Source organism: Narcine bancroftii, chromosome 4, assembly GCF_036971445.1.
Source record: "Narcine bancroftii isolate sNarBan1 chromosome 4, sNarBan1.hap1, whole genome shotgun sequence".
Taxonomy (NCBI): Eukaryota; Metazoa; Chordata; class Chondrichthyes; order Torpediniformes; family Narcinidae; genus Narcine; species Narcine bancroftii.
In genome coordinates this window covers 67,869,473-67,893,938 of record NC_091472.1, presented here as the reverse complement: position 1 = coordinate 67,893,938, position 24,466 = coordinate 67,869,473, and the positions used below count along the sequence as shown (strand labels likewise).

Genomic DNA, 24,466 nt, shown 5'->3' with positions numbered 1-24,466 from the left:
AAGATCCCCCTCCAGTTCATATGCAAAACATTCCCATCTTCTCTAGATTAAAGCTCAATGATCCACAAACCTGAAGTCCTCCCTCCTGAACCATGTCTTTAGCAATATGTTAAGCTGCATTTATCCTCCCATTTCTAATCTCACTTGCACCTTGGTATGGGTAGCAATCCTGAGATCACTACCCTGGAGGTCATGTCCTTCAATCTAGTGCCTAACTCCCTGAAATCTCCTTGCAGGACCTCTTCACCTTTCTACCCAGGTCATTGGTCCCTATATGGACCATGACATCTGACTGCTCACCCTCTCTCCTGAGAATGCTATGAACTCATTCTGTGATATCCCAGACCCTGGCACCAGGGAGGCAACATACCATCCAGAATACTCACTCTTTTCCACAGAACCTCTTATTTATTACCCAAACTTTGGAACCCCATCACTACAGTTTGGCTTTTCTCCTCCCCTCATGACCAGGAGACCTCAATGGCATGGCTTGTGCCTGATAGGTCATTCCTACAACAGTATCCAAAATGGTATACTTGTCATTGAGGGGAATTGCCAGAGGGGTGCCCTGCACTGCCTGCCTGTTCCCTTTCCCTCTCTCGACAATCATCCATCTACCTCATCCTCCTTCCTAGCTATGATAGTGTCCCTATATCTTCTGCCTATCACCCCCTCTTCCTCCTTAATGATCCAGTTTAATCAGCTCCAATTCTTTAACTCAACTTGTCAGGAGCTGCAACTGGATTCATTTGTCACAAATGAAGTCATCAGGGATACTTCTGCCTTCCCTAATGACCACATTCTGCATGAGAAGTATTCCCCTGCCTCAGCTGCCATTCCTACTGCTTATGACTAGAGGAACAAAATACATGAGATCTAAAACCTTCCCTTACTTATGTCTACCTGCTGAATCCTTTTTATTCTTCAAATGGGGGTGGGGGGGGGGGGGAAAGAGAGACATTTTCTTACTTCAATTCCTACTATCCCTCACCTCTGACCTGTTCTTGCCAAAACCTGTTGTGGCAAAGCCTTACCACTCTGACTCAGTCCACTCCCTCAATGACCCTCCAGTCCCTCACTTCTGTAGTGATATTCAGCTTCTTTCTCCAATCAGCTTCTAGTTGTTGCCTCACTCATTTTTAAATTCTAAACTGCAGCCACTCCTCAGGTCACCTGACCTCTCTTCCTCCAATCAGCTTATAATGATATAATTTCATAATTCCAGCTTCTTTCTGCAACACGTTTATTTGTATATGTGTTTGCTAAAACCTAGAACATATTTTAATACAGTAAGCTAATAGAACAATCTTTTAGAAGCAAACTGCAATGCATTTCAGATGCTATAATCAGCCATTTAGTACAAATGAATGAAGAAGAATTTCTACCCTGCAGATTTTAAAGTTGAAAGCAGGAAATTTAAATCATGCTTAAATGGCATACAGAAAACAAAATAAAGCTGAAATACACACAGGATTAGAATAGATAGATGTAGGGCACTACCAGTAACCACAGAGACAAGCTGAGGGAATGGTAGGCTTCAATACACAGAAGAACCTTGCTGGCCCAGATCCCAGGATAGGAATTTTTTTTTCTTTGGCTTGGCTTCGCGGACGAAGATTTATGGAGGGGGTAAAAAGTCCACGTCAGCTGCAGGCTCGTTTGTGGCTGACCAGTCCGATGCAGGACAGGCAGACACGATTGCAGCGGTTGCAAGGGAAAATTGGTTGGTTGGGGTTGGGTGTTGGGTTTTTCCTCCTTTGCCTTTTGTCAGTGAGGTGGGTTCTGCGGTCTTCTTCAAAGGAGGCTGCTGCCCGCCAAACTGTGAGGCGCCAAGATGCACGGTTTGAGGCGTTATCAGCCCACTGGCGGTGGTCAATGTGGCAGGCACCAAGAGATTTCTTTAGGCAGTCCTTGTACCTTTTCTTTGGTGCACCTCTGTCACGGTGGCCAGTGGAGAGCTCGCCATATAATACGATCTTGGGAAGGCGATGGTCCTCCATTCTGGAGACGTGACCCATCCAGCGCAGCTGGATCTTCAGCAGCGTGGACTCGATGCTGTCGACCTCTGCCATCTCGAGTACCTCGACGTTAGGGGTGTGAGCGCTCCAATGGATGTTGAGGATGGAGCGGAGACAACGCTGGTGGAAGCGTTCTAGGAGCCGTAGGTGGTGCCGGTAGAGGACCCATGATTCGGAGCCGAACAGGAGTGTGGGTATGACAACGGCTCTGTATACGCTTATCTTTGTGAGGTTTTTCAGTTGGTTGTTTTTCCAGACTCTTTTGTGTAGTCTTCCAAAGGCGCTATTTGCCTTGGCGAGTCTGTTGTCTATCTCATTGTCGATCCTTGCATCTGATGAAATGGTGCAGCCGAGATAGGTAAACTGGTTGACCGTTTTGAGTTTTGTGTGCCCGATGGAGATGTGGGGGGGCTGGTAGTCATGGTGGGGAGCTGGCTGATGGAGGACCTCAGTTTTCTTCAGGCTGACTTCCAGGCCAAACATTTTGGCAGTTTCCGCAAAGCAGGACGTCAAGCGCTGAAGAGCTGGCTCTGAATGGGCAACTAAAGCGGCATCATCTGCAAAGAGTAGTTCACGGACAAGTTTCTCTTGTGTCTTGGTGTGAGCTTGCAGGCGCCTCAGATTGAAGAGACTGCCATCCGTGCGGTACCGGATGTAAACAGCGTCTTCATTGTTGGGGTCTTTCATGGCTTGGTTCAGCATCATGCTGAAGAAGATTGAAAAGAGGGTTGGTGCGAGAACACCTGGCAAGGCCAGGATAGGAATAGTGGCAAGGGAAAGGTGGCTCGACCTTTATGGCTCAAGACCATGGGGGAGGAGTCAAAGGGTATGAGTCATCCGTGGGCAGGCCAGCTCCATTTATACAACCGACAATGATAACTATATACAATGGAGGAAACATATCACCACATTCACCCCTCCTTTTAGAACAGGACCCCCCCCCCACCCCGCCAATTAGATCTGGAACAGAAAAAAAAACTGCCAAGACTAAAGATTCAGTCTCACTGGTGATCTCCTCTGTCTATGGGACCTCCGGGGAGCAGGGATGGGAGTAGTCTGCTGTTCTGCCGGCCGAGTGTCTACAGGCGGGGCTACCGTTGGACTAGACAAAGAGGGTACTATCTGTGTTGGGGCGATGTCGGTCACAGAACTGAAGGGAGGCAGGGTCAGTGCCTAATGGGAGCCGGTCCCATTGGAGTGAGGTCCGCAGGGGGTGGTATCCCAGCCGAGTCTGCCCCTAAGAATGAGTCCCATTGTGGGGTAGTATGAAAGCAGGGTTAACGGGTGTAATGAGTGGTTCCGGGCTCTCTAGCATGCGCCAAATCCTGGACGGGTACAGTGTCCTCGTGGCCATCGGGGTACCTCACAAAGGTGTACTGAGGGTTCACATGAATGAAGTGCACCTCTTCGACCAACAGGTCAGTCTTATAGCCCCTCACGTGCCTCCTGAGGAGGACCAGACCTGGTGTAGCCAACCATGGGGGAATTGAGGAACCATTCACCGACTTCCAAGGGAAGGCAAACATGCGTTCGTGAGGGGTGGCATTTGTGGTGGTACAAAGGAGTGAGTGAATGGCATGCAATGCCTCTGACAAGACATCCTGCCAGCGCGACACTGGCAGGTCTCAGGACTTCAGGGCCAGGAGCACAGCCTTCCAAACAGTGGTGTCCTCCCGTTCCTCCTGTCCATTACCCCTTGGGTTATAACTGGTGATCCTACTGGTGGCTATGCCTCTGGCGAGAAAGTACTGCTGCAGCTCCTCACTCATGAACGAGGACCCCTGATCGCTGTGAAGGTAATCAGGGTACCCAAACAGAATGAAGATACTGCGTAGTGACTTAATCACTGCGGCTGAGGTCATATCCGGACAGGGGATGGCGAAAGGGAACTGGGAGTACTCGTCGATCACGTTCAGGAAATAAATGTTCCTGTTCGACGAGGAAAGGGGGCCATTTAAATTGATGCTCAGTCATTCGAATGGGTGGGTGGCCTTAATGAGGTGTGCCTTGTCAGGTCTGTAGAACCATGGCTTGCATTCTGAGCATTTGGTTATGGACCTGAGAATCTCGACAGAGTATGGGAGGTTCCAAGTTTTGATAAAGTGGAACAGTCTCATAACTCCGGGGTGGCAGAGGGAATCATGTAGGGCTTGGAGACGGTCAAGGTGTGTGCTGGCACACATACCCTGGGATAGGGCATCAGGCGGATCGTTGAGTTTATCTGGTCAGTACAAGATATCATCATAATTATAGTTGGAGAGCTCAATTCTCCACCTGAGGATCTTGTCATTTTTAATTTTACCCCGCTGCTGCATGTTTAATATGCAGGCGATGGCATGCTGGTCCATCAGCAGGGTAAATAATTTCTCGGCCAGGTAGTGGCACACCGCCTCAACAATCGCCTGCATCTCCTTCTCGACCGAGGAGTGCCGTGTCTCAGGGCTGTGGAGGGTACAGGAAAAAAAGGCTACTGGCCTGCCTGGTTTAGTGTGGTGGCCAATATGAAGTTGGAAACATCACTCTCCACCTGGAAAGGGATGGATTCATCCATGGCATGCACCGTGGCTTTAGCAATGTCCTCTTGGATCTGTTGAAAAGCAGCCTGGGACACCGGCGATAATGGGAACATTGTGGACCTAATGAGGGGGTGGGCCTTATCGGTGTAGTTGGGCACCCATTGTGCATAGTGAGAGAACAGCCCCAGGCAACTCTTCAGTGCTTTCAGGGTGTTCAGGACTGGGAGCTCCATAAGGGGCCACATGTAGTAGGGGTCTGGGACAATGACATCAAGTGCCATGACGCATCCTAGGAGAGCTAGGTGATTGTATAAAGACACACTTGTCTTTATTGTATGAAAGACTGAGGGACCTTGCAGTCCGCAGAAATTGAGCTAGGTTAGCGTTGTGGTCCTGTTGATCATGGCCGCAGATTATGACATTATTGAGGTAGGGGAAGGTCACTGCCAGATTGTGCTCCTCCACCATCCTGTCCATTATCCTCTAGAACATGGAGACACCATTGGTGACACTAAAGGGAACCCAGAGAAAATGAAAAAGTTTCCCGTTAGCCTCAAAACCTGTATTATCTGGTCACTGGGGTGGAGGGGAAGCTGGTGATAGGCCAATTTAAGGTCAATGGTCAAGAATACACAATATAGCGTGACCTTGTTGACCATGTCGGCAATCCGGGGAAGGGGATAAGCATCCAGCTGGGTGAAGTGATTGATAGTTTGACTGTTGTCAATGATCATTCATGGCTTGCCTCCACCCCGACCACCAGAATCTGGGCTCTCCAGGGGTTGGTATTTGGGGCAATGATCTCCTCCGCCAAGAGTCATTGAACCTCATCCCAGATAAACACCATGTCCTTGGCGCTGTAGCGCCTGCTCTTGGAAGCGATGGGTCAACAATCCATGGTGAGGTTCGCGAATAGTGATGGTGGGGATACCCGAAGGGTGGTGAGGCTGCAGGCCAGATTTGGGGACTTGGGGTGGGGTGAGGGATCCGCAAGTTATAGGTTGCTCACTGTGAGGGGCAGCTGGGGGCCTCCAAACTCCATCATCATGCTCTTGAACTGGCTTTGAAAGTCCAAGCCCAAGAGTTGGGGCATAACATAAGTAGTGAGAAATTATCATAGCACTCATCCCCCACAGTCAGAGATGCAACACAATAACCCTCAATGTCAATTTGGTGGTCTTTGGCTGCCAGCAATATCAAGCTGCTCATCGGCCAGACTGGGAGTGAGAGTCTGCAGGCAATGTCCGGGTGAATAAAACTCTCTGTGTTGCCACTGTCAAATAGGCAGTTCATTTTATGTCCATTCACCTCTATCCGCATCATTGAGTGGGCAATCGGATGAGGGCTGGTCTGGTTCAGCATTATAGATGCCAGGATTGGTGCGTCGTCTTTGCCATCAGCATGGAGGCCCGATGCACAAGATGGTGGCCTCCATGTTGACCACGCGGTCATGGCTTCTGAGGTTGAGGAAGAAGGTGGAAGTGGCATCGGCGGAGCGGGCTGCACCTGCACAGACCATGCAGAAGGCAGGGGCTGTAGCAGGTAAGATGGCACCCCTCTCTGAGTGTACGCAGTCTGTATTGGAACTAAGGGAGGGATCTGCCCTTCGGCCATACACACTGCACTGCTTCGAGTGGAGGTCTTAGCATGACATACCCGCAGATAGTGTCCTTCTTTCTGCAGCCTGAGCAACTTACGCCCCTCACGGGACAAAGTCATCATGGGTGCTTCACCTGCCCGCAAACAAAGCATTTGGTGCATTTGGTCACCACTGCTGCCATTGTCAGGTCACCTGTACCCAATGCCATCTCCCAAGATGGTGGCATTTTTGGCACGCAAATGAAGGACCTGCTTTTACCTGCGATTGATTCTGTATTGTGCTGGGCCGAGTCTAGAGTCCTGATTAACTGTATGGCTCGCTTCAGTGGCAACTGGTCTTCTTTGAGGAGATACTGCCGAATGTAATTGGATCTCAATCCCGACACACAGGTGTCCTGGACTAGGTCTTCAATGCACTGGGCTACCGGTACAGGAGCTGTTGACTACCCCCACAGTCTTTCCCCAGCATGAGCAGGGCACGAATGAATTCTTCAGCCGACTCAACAGGTTGTTGCTTGCAGGGAGCCAGGAGATAACGTGAGTAAACGTCATTGATCCTTGGTGTACCATTGCCTTGGTGTACGTGGCATACCCCTGATTGCCTGGAACGCTCACTGGCCGACTCTTACCTGCAGTACCTTGAACTTCTTTTCGTCAGAGTCCACCAGGTTGGCAGCGGCCTCGAGGAAGTTACCGAAGCAGCTTATCCACTGCTCATAGAGTTCAGACGCTCCTGGGAGTTGGGGGTCCACTTCCAGTCAATCAGGGTGCAGCAGTTTTTCCATAATTTCTCAGATAATTTCTATGTATTAAATTTTAGGGCACTACTAGTAACCACAGAGACAAGCTGAGGAAACAATAGGCTTTAATACACTGAAGAAGGAATGGCATCAAGGGAAAAGTGGCTCAACCTTATGGCCCAGGATCACGGAGGAGTCATAGGGGCGGGCCATCTCCAGAAATACAACCAACAATGATACAATGGAGGAAACCACCATAATAGATTAAAAAAAACTATGACCAGATAAAATATGAAAACTAGTGCACCAGCTCTAACATTTTGGTTATTTTTATGTTGACGGTGCCAGGTTCTAACTCTGAATCTATTAGTGAGCATGACAGAAGCATAGAAACTCTGACAGTGACATGTGGATTTGCCCATTCAACTGCTTGCATGCAAATGCCAGAAGTTGTCTGATTTTACACTTTATTACAGTAAATTGGTTCAAACAAGGTTTTATCTCAAAATTCACCCTATAATTTCCTTCCCAATAGCCACATGTTTTTGGTCACTGCTCTGCTGCACCCAGACTGATGAGTTATTTTTGATCTTTTGTGGCACAAAAGGGCATGAGGAATAAAGCACATAACATGGGACTGACAATGCATATAGTGGGCAACTTCACCCACACAACGAATATCTGCAAAACCTTGCACTTGTGATATGCAGAAAATAGGGCCCATATCATGAAATACATGATCTCAAGCAAGAAACGTAAGAGGAAGTGACTGAAGCTTCAATGAAAGAGTTAGTTTCAAGGAACATCATAAAGGGAAAAGTTTAGAGATTTAATGAAGGAATTAGAGATCTTATTTCTACTGCTAGCCTGCATATTTATTGAATTCCATTTTGCAGCTTGCCACATTTGAAAAAGCATCAGAGGCAACATTTTCCTTGAATACCATCTTAACAATGCAAGATCATAATTAGCCAGCAAGTTACTATCCCTTTGAATTACCAGGAATACTGGACAGCATTTAAAGCTCACGAGGCGTCACTAAACATATGTAGTTGATCATGAGCAATGACATTAAGGTTTATGAAACCTTGCCAAATTCTAATTGAAACTGCATATCTAAATGTGTTTTTGCGTACCTATTACTCTATCAAGTGCATTTCTTATGCTGGTGGATGAGGAGTTATTTTGTTTCCTGTCATTGGAAAAATGCCAAGTTTGAAGACTTCCTTTGTACATCCTGCACCAAGAGGACTGGAAGGTGGTATGCTGATGAACAGCAGAACCATTGAAATAATATTCATCAGTTTTCAATACATTTTCTGCTCACTCTTCTAGAGCTATAATTCAGATGGAACACTGCAGCAATAGTGCCAGAGATTACAGTAGTCATTCCCTGTCTTGGTCCTCATACTTTAAAAATGAGAAACAAAAATAAATGATGAAAAACAGTGAATTTCTGAATCATCTCGCTGCAGGTCAAAAGACAATAAATGCATATGTTAAATAAAATAAAATACATTTTGGAACATTCTGCTGAGGCTCATTTAACTTTTCATCTCCAAATACTGAAAATGACAGATTTCTATTGAGGTATCTTATTGGAATCAGACTTTTACAGCACCTAAATAGACCATTTGGCCCATCTTGTCCATGCAAGCCAAGTTGCCCACCTGAGCTTATTATCTCCCTTATAATTTGATATCTCTCTAAACCTTTGCTGTCTCAGGAAGGACCTGGACCCACTTCTCCATTCATCACAATAGATCATGGCCAATGCCTTCTTACTGGCCTTCTACTCTGAGTTAGATCACCTGGACCACAAGAACTCATTGACTACAGCTCTCTGCTCAACACCATCGAATGAGTTAAACTTATCAAACTAAGAGATCTGTGATTCTGTTGGGTCCTTTACAACTGGACGCTTGACTTCCTTATAGGCAGACACCAATCAGTGCATATTAGCAACATCAGCTTCACATATTGACCATCAATACTGGGCTAAATAAAGGCTGCATGTTTAGTTTCCTGCTCTATTTAATTTACACTCAAGATTGTGTAGCCAAGTTTGGCTCCAACATAATCCATACATTTACTGAGGGAGATTATGGGTCTGAATACTGGAGGAGATCAAGAATCTGGTTGGGTGGTGCCAGAAGATCTTGCTCTCAACATCAACAAGACCAAGGAACTTATTGTGAATCTTAGGAATGGGATATGGAGGGACTAACCACCTGTCTGCATTAGTATCTTCAAGTTGCTGGGAGTCCACATATCTTCTAAAGCCACCATGTCATGGTAACCATGAAGAAGGCACACCAATGCCTCGACATTAAGGAGTCTGAGAAGATTTGGCATGTTTTTGAAAACTATCAAACTTCTGCAGATACACAGTGATAAATATACTGTTAACAGGAACACCTGCAGATGCTGGGGTCAAGGGAAATACACTTCATCATGACCTGGTTTTATACTTCAGGTGTTCAGGAATGCAGAACAATCCAGATGGTAGCAAACATAGCCAAGTCCATCACAGGTTCTGACCTCCCATGCACTAAATGTACTGCCTCAAGAAGGCAGCCAACATCATAAAGGGCCCTCATCAACCTAGTCACCTCTTCTCGCTGCTACCATCAGGTAGAAGGTATAGATGCCTTAAGCCCAGCACCTCCAGGTTCAAGAACAGTTCTAATCCAACAGTTATCAGATTCTTGTCTTCCCCTTCCCCCTTACTATCTGAATCATAAACTACTCTAAACCACAAAAATATCTGCCGTGCACTAACTGTAATTGTGATATTTATTTATCTATCTAGCTATCCTTTATGTTTATCTTTTTTTTTCATGCTAAGGTAACTTAATATTTTCTACTATATTAAATATATGCTATTATAGTCAAACTTACTATCTGTTTGGCTACAAATTATCCATGTACCTGTCCAAATATCTTTTAAACATTGTTACTATACACATCTCTACTGCTTCATTTGCAGCTGTTCAATGACATCAAAATTAGCCTTGCCCCAATGTAAGACTTTAACATTCACCAGTCTCTCTGCCTTCCTCCAAGAATCTGAAGAAGTCACTAACTATATCTGGTACTCCCGTCTATTCTGCACTGGGGAGACTGGATACAGACCGGGAGATCACTTTGTTGAGCTCATTTGCTCTGTTCGCTGCAACAGCAAGGACTTCCCAATGTCCAGCCACTTCAATTCCACACTCTGTGTTCACTTCTGGTCACCTCATTACAGGAAGAATGTGGAAGCTATGGAGAAGGTGCAGAGGACATTTACCAAGTTATAATTTGGTTTGGAAAATATGTCTTATGAGGCATAGAAGAGGTATGAGGCAAGATTAACAGAGCTGGAGATTTTCTTCTTGCAGTGAAGAAGGATGAGAGTTGACTTAAATAGAGGTCCACAGGATTATGAGAAGCATAGTCAGATGGACAGCCAATGCCTTTTTCCCAGGGCGGTATGGCAAACAGAAGAGGACATCTGCACAAATTAAAGGGAGGAAGATTTAGGGGAGGCATCAGGGAGAGTTTTTCACACAGAGTTCTGGGCGCCTGGAGTGCATTGTCAGAGATGGTGGTGGAGATGGAAACATTAGGGGAATGTCAGAAACTCTTAGACAGTCACATGGATGAAAGAAAAATCGAGGTTTATGTGGTAGGGAGTGTTTAGTTTTTTTTAGTAGGAATATATGGGTCAGCACTAAATAATGGGCTGAAGGGCCTGTACTGTGCTGTAATGTACTATGTTCTATCTTGTTGTCCCACTGACATCTCCAGGTACTGCCAGGTTGAGGCTACTTGTAAATTGGTGGAACAACATCTTATATTTTAGGTGGCAGAAATTGTAGAGGATGATACTTTGGATATGGAGGATGGTGGGTGTTAGATGAGGACAAGGAGAACCCTGTCCTTTTTACATCTTGAAATTGGGGAAGGGGCCAGGGTAGATGTGTGGCAAATAGAAGAGGTATGGATGAGGGCTGAGTTAGTGGCAGAAGAGGAGAAGCCAAGTTTTCTGAAGGAGGATTGCACAAATACATCCATGTGACCAGTAAACCTACTCATCCCATAAGCTTTTGAATGTGTGAGGAAACCACAGCACTTGGAGGAAATCCACACAGATACGCGAAGAATGTACAAACTCCTTACAGAGAGCACGGATTTGAACCTGGGTCAATAATGTTTACCACTATATTTGCTATGCATTTTTTTTTCCTGAGAGTTTAGCAAATTTGTAATTTAGTTTCATTTTCTAGATTTTAAGATATTTTTGAATGCCAAAGTAATGTTCAGAAATATTCTGCATTGTAACACTTTGCCTGTGTGGCTAAAATCTGAAGTGTGACAGCCATTTGTCTTGCATTTTCCTGGTGACCCAGACATCCTTATGATGAATAACCCATCCATTCCTGCATGAATAGTGGACATCTTAACACTTTCAGTACCATTGTTTTCAGATCTTAAATATATAATTGGAAATTATCCTTCTATATTCAACAAAAGGATCATAACTCCAACCTCAAAATATTTCTATTTTGTAAGGAGGAAGGGGAAGACAAGAACCTGTTCCAATGTATGTTTCAATATTTGTCTTCAATATTTGATTAATTACACCTGCATTTTTATATTTAAAATTGCACTTGATCCTTTGATATTTTCATTGGGTTATATTAAGAAATTGAGCTTGGAATTAAAATTGAATAAAGTTCAAATTGCTTTTTTGAGATTAGCTTTAACTGTGGCTAGGAAATGTTTGGCAATTACTTGGAAAAATTAGACTAATTTGAGTATTCAACGATGGCATTTGGAAATGAGATCTTGTATTCTGCTGGAAAAGGTAACATATAATTTGTGTAATGATGATCCTTTTTTTGTTAAAACCTGGAGCCCGTATATGGAATATATGCAGTTGAATCATTTTTTTTCCCTCATGCATTAGTGGTGGTGCCCCAAACCAAATAACTGAAGGGTGATATGTTAATTGATCTCCTCTTCTTGCTTTCTCTGACTTTCTTCTTTGCGGTAGTTAGAGGGGTGTTGGGAGGGTGGAGTGGGTTAGGGTAGGGGATCGTAAGGGGCAAAATATTATGTATTTGTTTGTATCTTTACTGTATGATTTATTGTGATTATTAAATAAATTTTTCAAAACAAAATTACACCTGTATGAAGCTCCTTGGGACATTTCTCAATATTAAGAGTGCTTATATAAATACAGCCTCCTATTCATATATAGCCTAAACAGCCACCTGCTCTGCAAATTCTACCTGACCAATCAAAACGCAGCAAACTGCACATACCAGAAGCTGCTGAAAAATCATCAACCTGAAAGGTTAACACTCTTTCTTTCTCAACAGATCCCATAGCTGTGTGGGTTATGAGGTTAATTGTCTTCAGTAACTGCCCACTAGTGCAGGTGGGTGGGAGTTAATCAGTGGGGAATTGATGAACATGTGAGAGTGAACAAATTATAAGGAAGTGAGTATTGGAACAGGATTGTTCTGAGAGCTGGCATAGATGAAGGACAGAGTGATCACCTTTGTATGAATGATTATTGTAAGAAAATAGAAAAGTAGAACACCTTGGCTTTGAGGTGTTTTTGTTGAATTTGCTTACTTTTTGCTAGCATGTGAGTTATAGGCTTGAAATTATTTGGAAAATGTCCAGAGATGAGAGTCTTTTTTTGTTGTCAAGACCTTAAAACGCAGCAAAAACTAATTCCATTGATCAGTGCTAGAACTAAGAAAGAAATGGAAAGCAAAGTTACAAGATTATGAGGGAAATTAGTGTGTTTTTTTCCTTTGGAGAGGCAGCACAAGCACAATGAGGTAAATTAATATCTTCTGTTCCATATGGGTCTGGAACTCAGAGTAAACAGTCCTTTCTCCTTCACTGCAGTTAACGTAGTGTCCTGTGTGTTGGGAAGATTTCCTAGTCACTGGCAAGGCAACGGTAGCCACATCTGATCTTGTGACACAATTGCAAAGTTATCCAAAGATATCTTCCCAGTGGAATCGTATTGAAACCAATGGATTGCTTATTCATGCAGAGCTTTATACATCATAAGGGTCTCTGGGTCACCAGGAAAATACAAATGGGGGCTACCAATATAAGACCAATGGCTGTCGCACTCCAGATTGAAGCCACACTGGCAAAGTGTGTACTCTCTGTGAGGAGTTTGTACATTCTTCCCGTATCTGCGTGGATTTCCTGCAAGTTCTCGCACAATCATCACACATTCAAAAGACTTAGGGATGAGTAGGTTGATTGGTCACTCAGTTGTATTTGGGAAGTGAGGGCTTGTGTGGTACAAGGGCCTGTTTCCATGCTGTATCTTTAAATTATATTAAAATTTTGAAAAACCCTTGAACACTTTAAATGTTACTTATGATGTAAATGTTTTTAAATTTCTGTGAAAATTTAAAAGGATATTATAAAATTACAAACATTCCAGAAGGATATTCTTTAAAATGAAAAATTCGAAGGTAAATCCCATTCTAAGTAATGGGTGAACAGCTAGTTTGCTGCCCAGAAATCTTTGGCGATGTGCCATATAAGTGAACAGCCATTTGTTTTATTTTGCTTAATTCCATGAGGACTCCAGCATTGCAGTGCAGTTTGTGTACAGTCCTGAAGCTGCTGCTCTAGTGGAGTTTTGTCATTACTACTGAACAGAATCTGAGCCAATACCTACATTAATCAATCTATCTTCTTCTAAAGATTCATACACTTTCAATAATTATACCACAATTGTAAATATTGACATATCTCACAAAGTAGGATGGTTGCCAATGACCACAGCAATTTCAGTGAGAGAAAGGTACAGGCAGCATAAACAGGAGCTGGCATTGAACAAATTCTATTCCTTTCAATTTATTTTTCGGTCTCCACCAAATCTGCTCTCAGGATGAGGCCTTTCATTCCAAGGCATCTGAGATGACCTCCTTCAGAAAACTTGGCTTCTCCTCTTCTGCCATTAACTGAGCCCTCATCCACATTTCTTCTATTTGCCACTCATCTGCCCTGGCCCCTTCCCCAATTCCAAATATGCTATTTCTTTGCTTAATATTTGGTTGACCAACCACATTATTAATCTCTAAAAACATTGTTTTAGACAAACAGCATGGTAACAGGTCCTTTCAACCCACAAGCCCTTGTCAAATACACGCAATTAACCTATAACCCCTGGAACGTTTGAATGGTGGGAGAAAACTAGAGCATATGGAGGAAATCCATGCAGACGTGGGGAGAACATAAAACTCTTTACAGACAGCACTCAATTTTAACCCAGCCACTGAAGCTGTAACAGCATTGTCTTAACCGCTATGCTAACCATGTTGCCTTGTTTTTATTTTTTTAATTTTTTTCAGAACTATTTTCTGAATGCCCAACTGAAAATTCTTGAAAAGAAATTGAAATTTGTACTTTATTTTATAGCTTCTTCTTTCTTCTTTGGCTTGGCTTCGCGGACGAAGATTTATGGAGGGGGTAAAAAGTCCACGTCAGCTGCAGGCTCGTTTGTGGCTGACCAGTCCGATGCGGGACAGGCAGACACGATTGCAGCGGTTGCAAGGGAAAATTGGTTGGTTGGGGTTGGGTGTTGGGTTTTTCCTCCTTTGCCTTTTGTCAGTGAGGTGGGCTCTGCGGTCTTCTTCAAAGGAGGCTGCTGCCCGCCAAACTGTGAGGCGCCAAGATGCACGGTTTGAGGCGTTATCAGCCCACTGGCGGTGGTCAATGTGGCAGGCACCAAGAGATTTCTTTAGGCAGTCCTTGTACCTTTTCTTTGGTGCACCTCTGTCACGGTGGCCAGTGGAGAGCTCGCCATATAATACGATCTTGGGAAGGCGATGGTCCTCCATTCTGGAGACGTGACCCATCCAGCGCAGCTGGATCTTCAGCAGCGTGGACTCGATGCTGTCGACCTCTGCCATCTCGAGTACCTCGACGTTAGGGGTGTGAGCGCTCCAATGGATGTTGAGGATGGAGCGGAGACAACGCTGGTGGAAGCGTTCTAGGAGCCGTAGGTGGTGCCGGTAGAGGACCCATGATTCGGAGCCGAACAGGAGTGTGGGTATGACAACGGCTCTGTATACGCTTATCTTTGTGAGGTTTTTCAGTTGGTTGTTTTTCCAGACTCTTTTGTGTAGTCTTCCAAAGGCGCTATTTGCCTTGGCGAGTCTGTTGTCTATCTCATTGTCGATCCTTGCATCTGATGAAATGGTGCAGCCGAGATAGGTAAACTGGTTGACCGTTTTGAGTTTTGTGTGCCCGATGGAGATGTGGGGGGGCTGGTAGTCATGGTGGGGAGCTGGCTGATGGAGGACCTCAGTTTTCTTCAGGCTGACTTCCAGGCCAAACATTTTGGCAGTTTCCGCAAAGCAGGACGTCAAGCGCTGAAGAGCTGGCTCTGAATGGGCAACTAAAGCGGCATCATCTGCAAAGAGTAGTTCACGGACAAGTTTCTCTTGTGTCTTGGTGTGAGCTTGCAGGCGCCTCAGATTGAAGAGACTGCCATCCGTGCGGTACCGGATGTAAACAGCGTCTTCATTGTTTATAGCAGTCCTTCATGTAATGACAGAGTGTTAGTGATCATTCCAATCACTAGAGGGAGTTGGAGACTAGTTTGTGGCAGCTTTGGTTGGATTCAAGATGGATGCCTCCACATAGTGTGTATACTTTAGCTAATAAAGCATAGTTGTTTTAAAAGAACACAAGTTTCTTTATTACAATAAAAAGAAACAGCACATGGTATCAGGAATGGAAGAAGCACCAGGAGGGTCAGAGTGTGTATCAGTCATTATCAGTAGCGATATGGAGAGTGTAAAAAATTCCTCATGCTGTAAATTGGACTGGAAATGTCAACTACAAGTGGAGGCTGTTCAAACAAAGATTTGTGCAGTACCTACAAAGCAATTGGAGTAAATAGCAAACCTGATACACAGTAGATTGCCCTGCTATTTACCATGGTGAGACATCAAGCACTAGAAGTTTGCAACACATTCAGTCAGTCATACTACACCAGAACTGAGCTGAGTATTATGAATGGGCTTCTACTCAGACAGAGCAGAATTATCATTCCTCAATCACTTTGACAAGAAAAAATGGCTGAAAAGGGTGAATGAGGGGCACCTTGGAATGGAAAAATCAAGAGGAGGGCCAGGGATAAATGCTGACATTGACAGGTTTGTTTCCAGCTGTGAGACCTGTTTGAAACATAATGCAAAGCAGGCAAAGGAACCCATGATAATAACTAACTTACCATCAGAACCATGGCACAAAGTTAGGACTGATCTGTTCCACATGGATGGAAATAATTACTTGCTGGTTATTGATTATCTATCGAATTATCTCAAGATTGAGTTGCTTCCTAATATGTCTGCTGCTTGTGTGATCAAATATATGAAATTGATTTTTGCAAGACATGGAATTCTTTAAATTGTCTACAGTGACAATAGACCATGCTACAGCTGTAGAGAATTCCAGAACTTTGCAGAAGAGTATAATTTCTGACATGTGACTTCAAGTCCTCTACTTCAAATGGTAAAGCTGAGAAAGGAGTTCACAGAGTTAAACAGTTGCTCAAGAAATCACTAGACAGTGGCTTAGATCCATATTTAGCTTCACCACTTGAACATGTGATGGGATGTAGACTACACACCACAGTTCCCTACTCTGCAGACCTAAACAAAAACAGAGATGTCAAATGGAAACAAAAGCATCTGCAATGGAGACAAAAAACAAACTATGACAAGACAATGAGAAGCTTAGGGTCAATGGCACAACACAATACAATGAAACTCAGAGATTCCAACACTTGGGACAAAAAGGCTACTGTTCTAGAGGAAATAAATCCAAGATCCTACACTGTCAGAACAAAAGATGGTCAAATACTGAGAAGGAATCAAAAGAGCCTGCTGAAATTCAAGAGATGTTGTAGAAACAGACAAATGCAGAAGATCCAGCCTGCACAGCAACAGAGGAAACACCACCCGTGCTGGACAGTAGTGGATCAAAAGAGCCAACATGAGCACCTTTGTTAAGCAGATCCACATATGTTATCAAGGCACCTGACAGACTGAATGTCTATAAGAAAAGGAACTGCATACTTAAAAAGTTGTGCTGCTGATGTTTGTGTTTTCATTTGTGTTGAACTTTATATTGAAATGAATACTGTACTAGTGATTCATGTTGTTAGATTATACACCTCAAAGAAAGGGGATGTAATAATAGAGTGCTGGTAATCCTCCTGAGCACTAGAGGGAGTTGGAGACTTGATTGTGGCAGCTTTGGTTGGATTTCAGATGAATGCCTCCACCCGGTGTTTGTACCTTAGCTAATAAAGTATAGTTGTTTGAAAAGAACCCAAGTGAGGACTTCCTGTTAGATATGATATGGCGCAGTCACCTCTATCACAGCTCTGTACTTTCAGTATCTTTTTTCCCCATTTATCTTTTTAACACTTTCAAAGAGGTGTTATATATCATATTTTGTGTTTTTATCTAAGTTGAAATGGATACAAGGAGTGGCAAGGTCATAAAAAATGAAAAAAAATGGAAAGAAACGTGAAACTCTGACTAATCCACAAGCCAACCCGATGACCGAGGGGTTCGTTGAAGCAATTGAGTAGGTCAAAGCATTGATTGCTGAAGAATTTAAAATTCTAAATGCTATGTTTTTGGCATTAGAAAATCGACTTGCACAGGTTTGTCATTCTACTGACAAACAAGGTGAGCATTTGACCTCAGCAAAATCTACTTGAAAGGATGTGAAAGACCAGGCTTGTCACCTGGAAGATAATAACAAGAAGTTAACGGCGAGAATTATTGATTTGGAAAGTCAAAGTAGACAGCAGAATCTGTGCATCGCTGGCTTGGCTGAATATACTGAAGCTGGCATGCTTACGAAATTTTTTTATGACCTGCTGTTAATGGTGTTTGGGGAAGAGATGTTTCTGACCCGACTGGAGCTTGATAGAGCACTTTGTTCGCTATTGCTAAGCCTAAATCAGGGTAAATACCATGTCTAGCTTGAAGTCCTCCATAAAGGTACATTGCAATATCATAGCAAACAATTTAGAATCATGGAAGATTACTCATCCTAAGTTATGAAGCAGTGGGCTGTTTACATGGAAGTTATGTCAGAGCTATTCATGCATGTGTGTAAGCCTTCAATGTCATTTCCAGCACATTCTCACATTTATCTTCCCAGTAGGAAGAGGAAATAATTTTGTACAGTGGATGAGGCATGGGTGTACACTTGCAAAATTCCCACTCCGAGTCTTGAATAGAATTTCATCTTTGGTATTTCTGTTGAATGGTTGTTTTGGACCGATGATTGAAATTTAATATGTTAGAACTTCATTCATTTGTTTTTTAAGGCTTTCACAGGAAAAGCATTGTTATTGCGAGTCAATTTAATTTGGACTTGTTGAAGGAAAAGAAATTGATGCAATTTATGTGTATTTATAGCTAAGACTTTTCTATCAAAAATGGGATGTTTTTTTTTAATACAGTAATAGACTTTTAAAACTTTATGAGAAGTCCTCAAACTTTTTTTTGATGTGTATTGTGATTTAGCCTTAATATGACTTCTTTTGGTCTGGTATGAAAAGCTGCAGTGGTAATCTTTACTATTTTGCTTTTGAGCAGGATCATCTAATCTCCACTGGAAGATAATGGGTTTCTAGATTTATTATCTAGTGCACTGCAGGTATATTCAGTAGCCTTGAGGGGAATGAGACTGGAGGGGATAAGTGGTGGGTTCATGGGTGTTTCTGTTTTCCATTGCCATGGTGATTCATTGTTATGGTTTTTTCAGTTCCAGCTTTTGGAGTTGTACTTTCTGGTCTAACAGGGCCACCTGCAGGCTGGAGGTTGTTGTGTACGTTACATGAACTCGGCTCTGTACCTACACATTTGAATTTTTGAAATTAGTATTACTGTTAGTTTTTTTTTATAACTGAGTGATCATGGATAATTCTATTAATTTCCTCAGTTGGAATGTAAAAGACTTGAAACATCCAGTAAAATGAATGAATGTGGCTTCATATTTAAAACAACTTAAAGCTGTGATTATATTTTTTCATGGCAGTGATGTTTGGCGCCTGATGTTGAGGTGGAAACAGATGGACAATCATTCTTCCTTTAAAGCTAAATCTAGAGGGGTATCAATCCTTATTAATCTTTTTTTTAGCATGCCTAAAGTTGTTTCGGATTCAAACGGTTGTTTCATTATTGTTTCAAGGAAATTACATGATAATGTTTATGCTCCTAATGTTGATGATCTGGGGTTTATCAAACTTTATTTTTACTTCTTTTCCAAATCTAAGTTTATATTCATTTATTCTAATTGCAATTTGAACTGCTGGTTGGACCATATCTCAGATCGTTCACCTTCTAAACTGGCCACATTAAACAAATCTGCTTTATTAATACATTCCTTTCTATCAGATTATGGCATGTCAGATGTCTGGCTTTTTTCCCCTCTACTAACAGAGAGTATTCTTTCTTTTCACATGTTCACACACTTAATCTCATATGAATTTTTTTTTTATTGATAATCAATTAATTCCATTAACTCATTCTTGTGAATACCACAGGTTGTAATATCTGATCAAGCCCCTGCTACTACATTATCATTGACTCTTTCTAATTTTCTTCAAGTTAAAAGATACTGGTGCTTAAATTCAGTATTATTATCAGATAAGGACTTTGTTAAATTTATGGAAGTTAGTTTTATTTTTTGATACTGATGTTCCTTTAGAGACTTCTATTTTATTTATATGGGATGCTTTGAAGGCAATTTCATAAACTATACTGCTAATAGAAAAAGGAAGACTAAAAAATAAAGATCTAAGTTAATTAAACAAATTATACAGTTAGATCAACAATGTGCTCAAAATAAAAATTCAGAAGTATACAAAAAACAGATTGAACTTATAACTAAATTTGATTTTCTCTCAACATATCCAGTCGAATGCTAAATTTTGAGGTCTAAAAGTCAATTTTATGTTCATGGTGATAAAATCTTTTAAGGTTTTGGAAAACCAATTGAGAGGAATTGGTGCTAAGTGACATACTACAGAAGTTAGTAAAGATAATGGTATTATGACTTCAGATCATTCTGAGATAAATGTTACATTTAAAAGATTCTACTCTAAACTATATACCTCTGAATGTATGAATGATGGTAGTTTGATGAAAGATTTTATAGACTGATTGAATATACCCAAGATGTTTTCAGATAGTCACATTAGACTGGATGAATTTATCTTGCAAGAGGAAATAATGGTTGCTATTTCTTCACTACAATCTGGAAAGGCCCCTGGACCTGATGGGTTTCTTATTTGCTCACACCTTACTTGAGTGCAGTGTTTTCAGATCATTTAAACAAGGTAAAATTCCAGAATTATTTAGTGAGGCTTACATACCTTCAATTATGAAGAAAGGTAAAGACACAACTTAATGTTCCTCCAACAGTTCAATTTCTTTACTGAATGATGATGCTAAATTTTTAACTAAACTTTTAGCCAATAGGATGGAAAACTTTCTACCATCAGCTATTCCTGATGGGGTTTATTAAAAATCAATATTCCTATTTTAATATATGTCACTTAAAGAATATTATGTATTTGCCCTCCAGGAAAACTCCTAATTTTATTCTTTCATTGGATGCAGAGAAAGCTTTTGATCGAATAGAATAGGCATATCTGATTACAATTATTAAAAATTTTAATTTTGATTCTGATTTTAATACAAGAATTAAATTATTGTATTCATGTTCATCGCCACAATTCTTACTGGGGATACATAGGAAAGGGATTGAACATAAGGTTTCCTTTTATGCAGATGATCTCCTACTTTTCATTTTGGATTTAGATGCCTTCCTCCCCCCATATTTTCACAATTTAGTCAATTATCAAAATATAATTTGAAATTGCATAAAAGTGAACTTCCATTGAATTTTCCTGTATCAATGTATGGTAGTTTTCATTTTAAGATTGTTAAGAATCAATTTACCTATCTTGGTATTATAATTATGAAGAATCAAAATGTATTTTTAAGAAGAATTATATGTTTAAACAAGTGAAGCATTCCCTGACTCAATGGTCACCCTTGTCTACAAATTTAGTTGGTCTTATAAATTTTATTAAACTGAATATCTTACCTAAATTTACATATCTTTTTCAATCTTTTCCCATTTTTGTTATATATCATTATTTTACTTACTTGATTTGGCTATATGGTCTTACATATGAAAGGGTAAACACCTTTGCCTTCATAAAGTTCTTCTACAGAGATCTAAGAGAGATTGTGGTAAGGTTCTGCCGAACTTTCGATTTTATTTTTGAGCAGTCAAAATACAACGTCTTATGTTTTGGTCTATTTTTCCACAATCACAATAATTCTGACTGCCAATTGTATCAATGGAGCTAATTTCCCCCCCAAATTTTTACAATGTAGCACTTCTTGGCTCTTCACTTTCACTCTCAAATAAGTTAATAATAGACAATCCCATTGTTAAACATTCTGTGAGAATTTGCACACATTTAAAATAACATTTGGCACTTTATAATTTCTTTCTTTCAAGCCCTATCATATCTAATCACCTTTTTTCAACCTTCTTTGCATGATGCTATTTTTCAAAAATGGTATAGAGAAGGTATTCAAAGTTTTAACAATCTGGTCATTTAAAAAATATGTATTTTATTTAATACGCCATACATGCAATAACTACAATTATTATAATATACAAATATCAAAGAAGAACAAATTGATTACATACATGATGGTTTTCAATCCATCCCAAATTCCCTCCCTCAGGCCAAACCTCCCACCCCAAAAAAGAGAAAAACATTGAAGAATAAGGTATATGAAAAAAAAGAAAAAGAAAAAGAAACAAAGAATCTTGGATTGCAGAGAAAGATGTCATACAGTGCAACTCATCAGTTCTAACACAAACAGATAGAGGAGGATTCTGCAGGACCAGAGGGATAAAAAGGATATCATTATAACTTTAATCCCATTGTATGAGTATATGGGCTCCAAATTTGTAAAATCATAGAATATTTATTTCAAGGATCTGTTCATTGATGGATATTTTACACCATTTGAGCAGCTTCCTGCTAAATTTAATCTGCCCAAACCTCAATTGTTTAGATATTTGCAAGTCTGGTATTTTCTTGAATCACAGCTTCCAGATTTTCCAAGAGAATCTGAATCAAATTTTGTAGATGATTTTTTTTAGTTTAGTGCCTTCTCAAAAAGGTTTAATATCTATTATTTATGAGAAATTGTTATGTTTAATACAGACTTCACTAGTTAAAATTATAAATGTTTGGGAACAGGATTTATAGACTATACCCCTGTATCAAATGTGGATTGTGACACAATTCTTAAATTGGTTAATAGTTCTTCATTATGTGCCCGTCATTGTTCATTACAATGTAAAGTGTTACATAGAGCACATATGTCTAAGTTAAATTGTCTCGCTTTGACTCTGATATGTATCCCTGTTGTGATAGGAATAGGAGTGGAGAAGCATCATTAATTCATATGTTCTGGACTTGTCCTAGTCTAAAAAAAATACTGGAGAGAAGTTTTCTGCACTTTGTCTACATTTTTACTGAATCCTTTAGTTCCCATCTTTGGTACAATGTGAGGGAATTACTCTTCTGTGTCCCCAGTTCAGCATCTTTCTGTCTCTTTTGCCTCTCTTTTGGTAAGACATGTGATTTTACTTAAATGGAAGGATGCTGTTCCATCTACCCATGATTAATGGTTCCGTGACATCATGTCATGTTTGAACATGGAAAAGATTTGTTATTAATTAATAATTGAGATATAAGATTCAGATGTGGTGGGGGGGGGTCATTTATGATAGACTTTATTTTATAACTTCATTTCAATGTAATTAAATTGTCTGATTTGTGTCTTTTCTATGTTCTCTTTCATATTTTTTTCTCCCATCATTTTTATTTCAATGCTTATCATATATAGCATTTGGCAACACTGGTAAGGAGGGTCACTGAGTTTTTTTTTTGTTTGTTTTGTTTCTTCTTTTTTATTACTTTCCTCTTTTCCATCTTTTCCTTTTTTTCTCTTTTTTTATTATTAGTTTAAAAAATACTACCTGGACTATTTACGTTTATGTTTGATATACTGATCATTTTATTAACTATGTGTAACTATCCATATCTTCTCATTGTATTGTATTATTATTATAAGCACTTTATTAAAATCAATAAAAAGTATTTTAAAAAGAAAAGAACCCAAGTTTATTTATTACAATAAAAAGAACATCACGCTTAAATGTTCTCCAAAGGTAAATAAATATGTCAAATAATTATGTAGGGGAACAAATAATTAATATACTTATCCTGTTTTGTAATATTGAGAGGTTGGTACACAAGTTTCTGCTTTTCTAAAAAACATGCTTCAAGGCCATGAATCTTGTACATGTACATGCAGCTTGAATTTATGTTGACATTTGCCCTTGGATTATAAAGTCAAGAGTGAATGCATTCCTTATCCCACTGGTCATTCTATATTCCATTTATCAAAGCTCACAGCTCAACAGAGCAAGGAATCTGCAGGGTTTTGAAAAAAAAGTCTTTTCATCATGTCGTTCCAGATGTTTATCTGTGCACAGAAAGCAAAAGAACTTTGGAATGGAGAAAATGAAATCAATCCCATCTGGGATAGATGTATGGCTTAATGTACCCTACATTTTATGTCTGTAATTCTCAATCTTCATTAACAGATCAAACAACACTCTTGTAGGAATAAAAGTGGCTCATTTACTTTTGCATCACACGAGGGTTTGATCATCAACATCCAGGGTCCAGCATCACAACCAAAAATTATGGCATGGCAGCAAATTCCCATATGTTATGAGATATAAAAATCTATGTCATAACAAAAATAGGAAGATAATCAGTGTGTGTATAATTCTGTTCTTTTAATGCAGTTAAGAAGTTTTTTTTACATTTTTCAAAAATATGTAATTAAAAAAATCTACATATAGCAAGAATCGGATGAAAAACAAACCTGAAGCAAAAGGACAAATCCCGTTTTAGCCAAAAGTTTCAAACAGAAACAAAAGCCATCAGATTTTAGTCAGCAGATTGACATTAAAATACAAGGAAGATAATTTGTCATCCTTTTCTCTTCTATTTGAAGGTCTCACTATCAGATCTGAGGACAGAGAAATGAAAATCCAGAGAAATTCCCAAAAATTTCCCAAGTGAAAACCAAACTCTGCATCCACTTTGATGGAGGATTGAGTGCAGTACAAGAGCAATTTTAAATGCTCAGTCTTTATTGTTTTAATGTTTAAAGAAAAAATTTCAAATATGAAAGGGTATGGAAATTTTATTTAAGAGGGCTCTTCTATGCAACAAATGATTGAGCCCAAGACATTAAAGTAATTATGCAACTAGAAGAAGGATGTAAAATTTAAGGAGAATCCACTCACCACTGGCTACACTAATTCATACCAAACAACAGAATGGCAGCTGCCACATCCCACATTTAACTGGAGCAATGCAAAGAAAATGCTGGAAGAATTTAGCAGGTCAGGC

The 24,466-nt window shown here is 40.7% G+C and overlaps 1 long non-coding RNA gene across 5 annotated transcripts in view; it reads left to right on the top strand.

Annotated features, from left to right (window-relative positions):
• LOC138760653 (uncharacterized) overlaps nt 1-24,244 on the top strand; it is a 111,287-nt gene extending 87,043 nt beyond the window's left edge. For 2 of the 5 annotated variants that reach the window (XR_011355783.1, XR_011355781.1), the window contains one exon: nt 24,066-24,244. This is a non-coding gene — a long non-coding RNA (uncharacterized lncRNA). Of the gene's footprint in view, nt 1-6,523; nt 6,671-7,769; nt 8,499-21,707; nt 23,106-24,065 lie in introns of those variants that run through there. The other 3 variants (XR_011355782.1, XR_011355780.1, XR_011355779.1) reach the window with 2 other exon arrangements.
• Nucleotides 24,245-24,466: the final 222 nt, after the last annotated feature.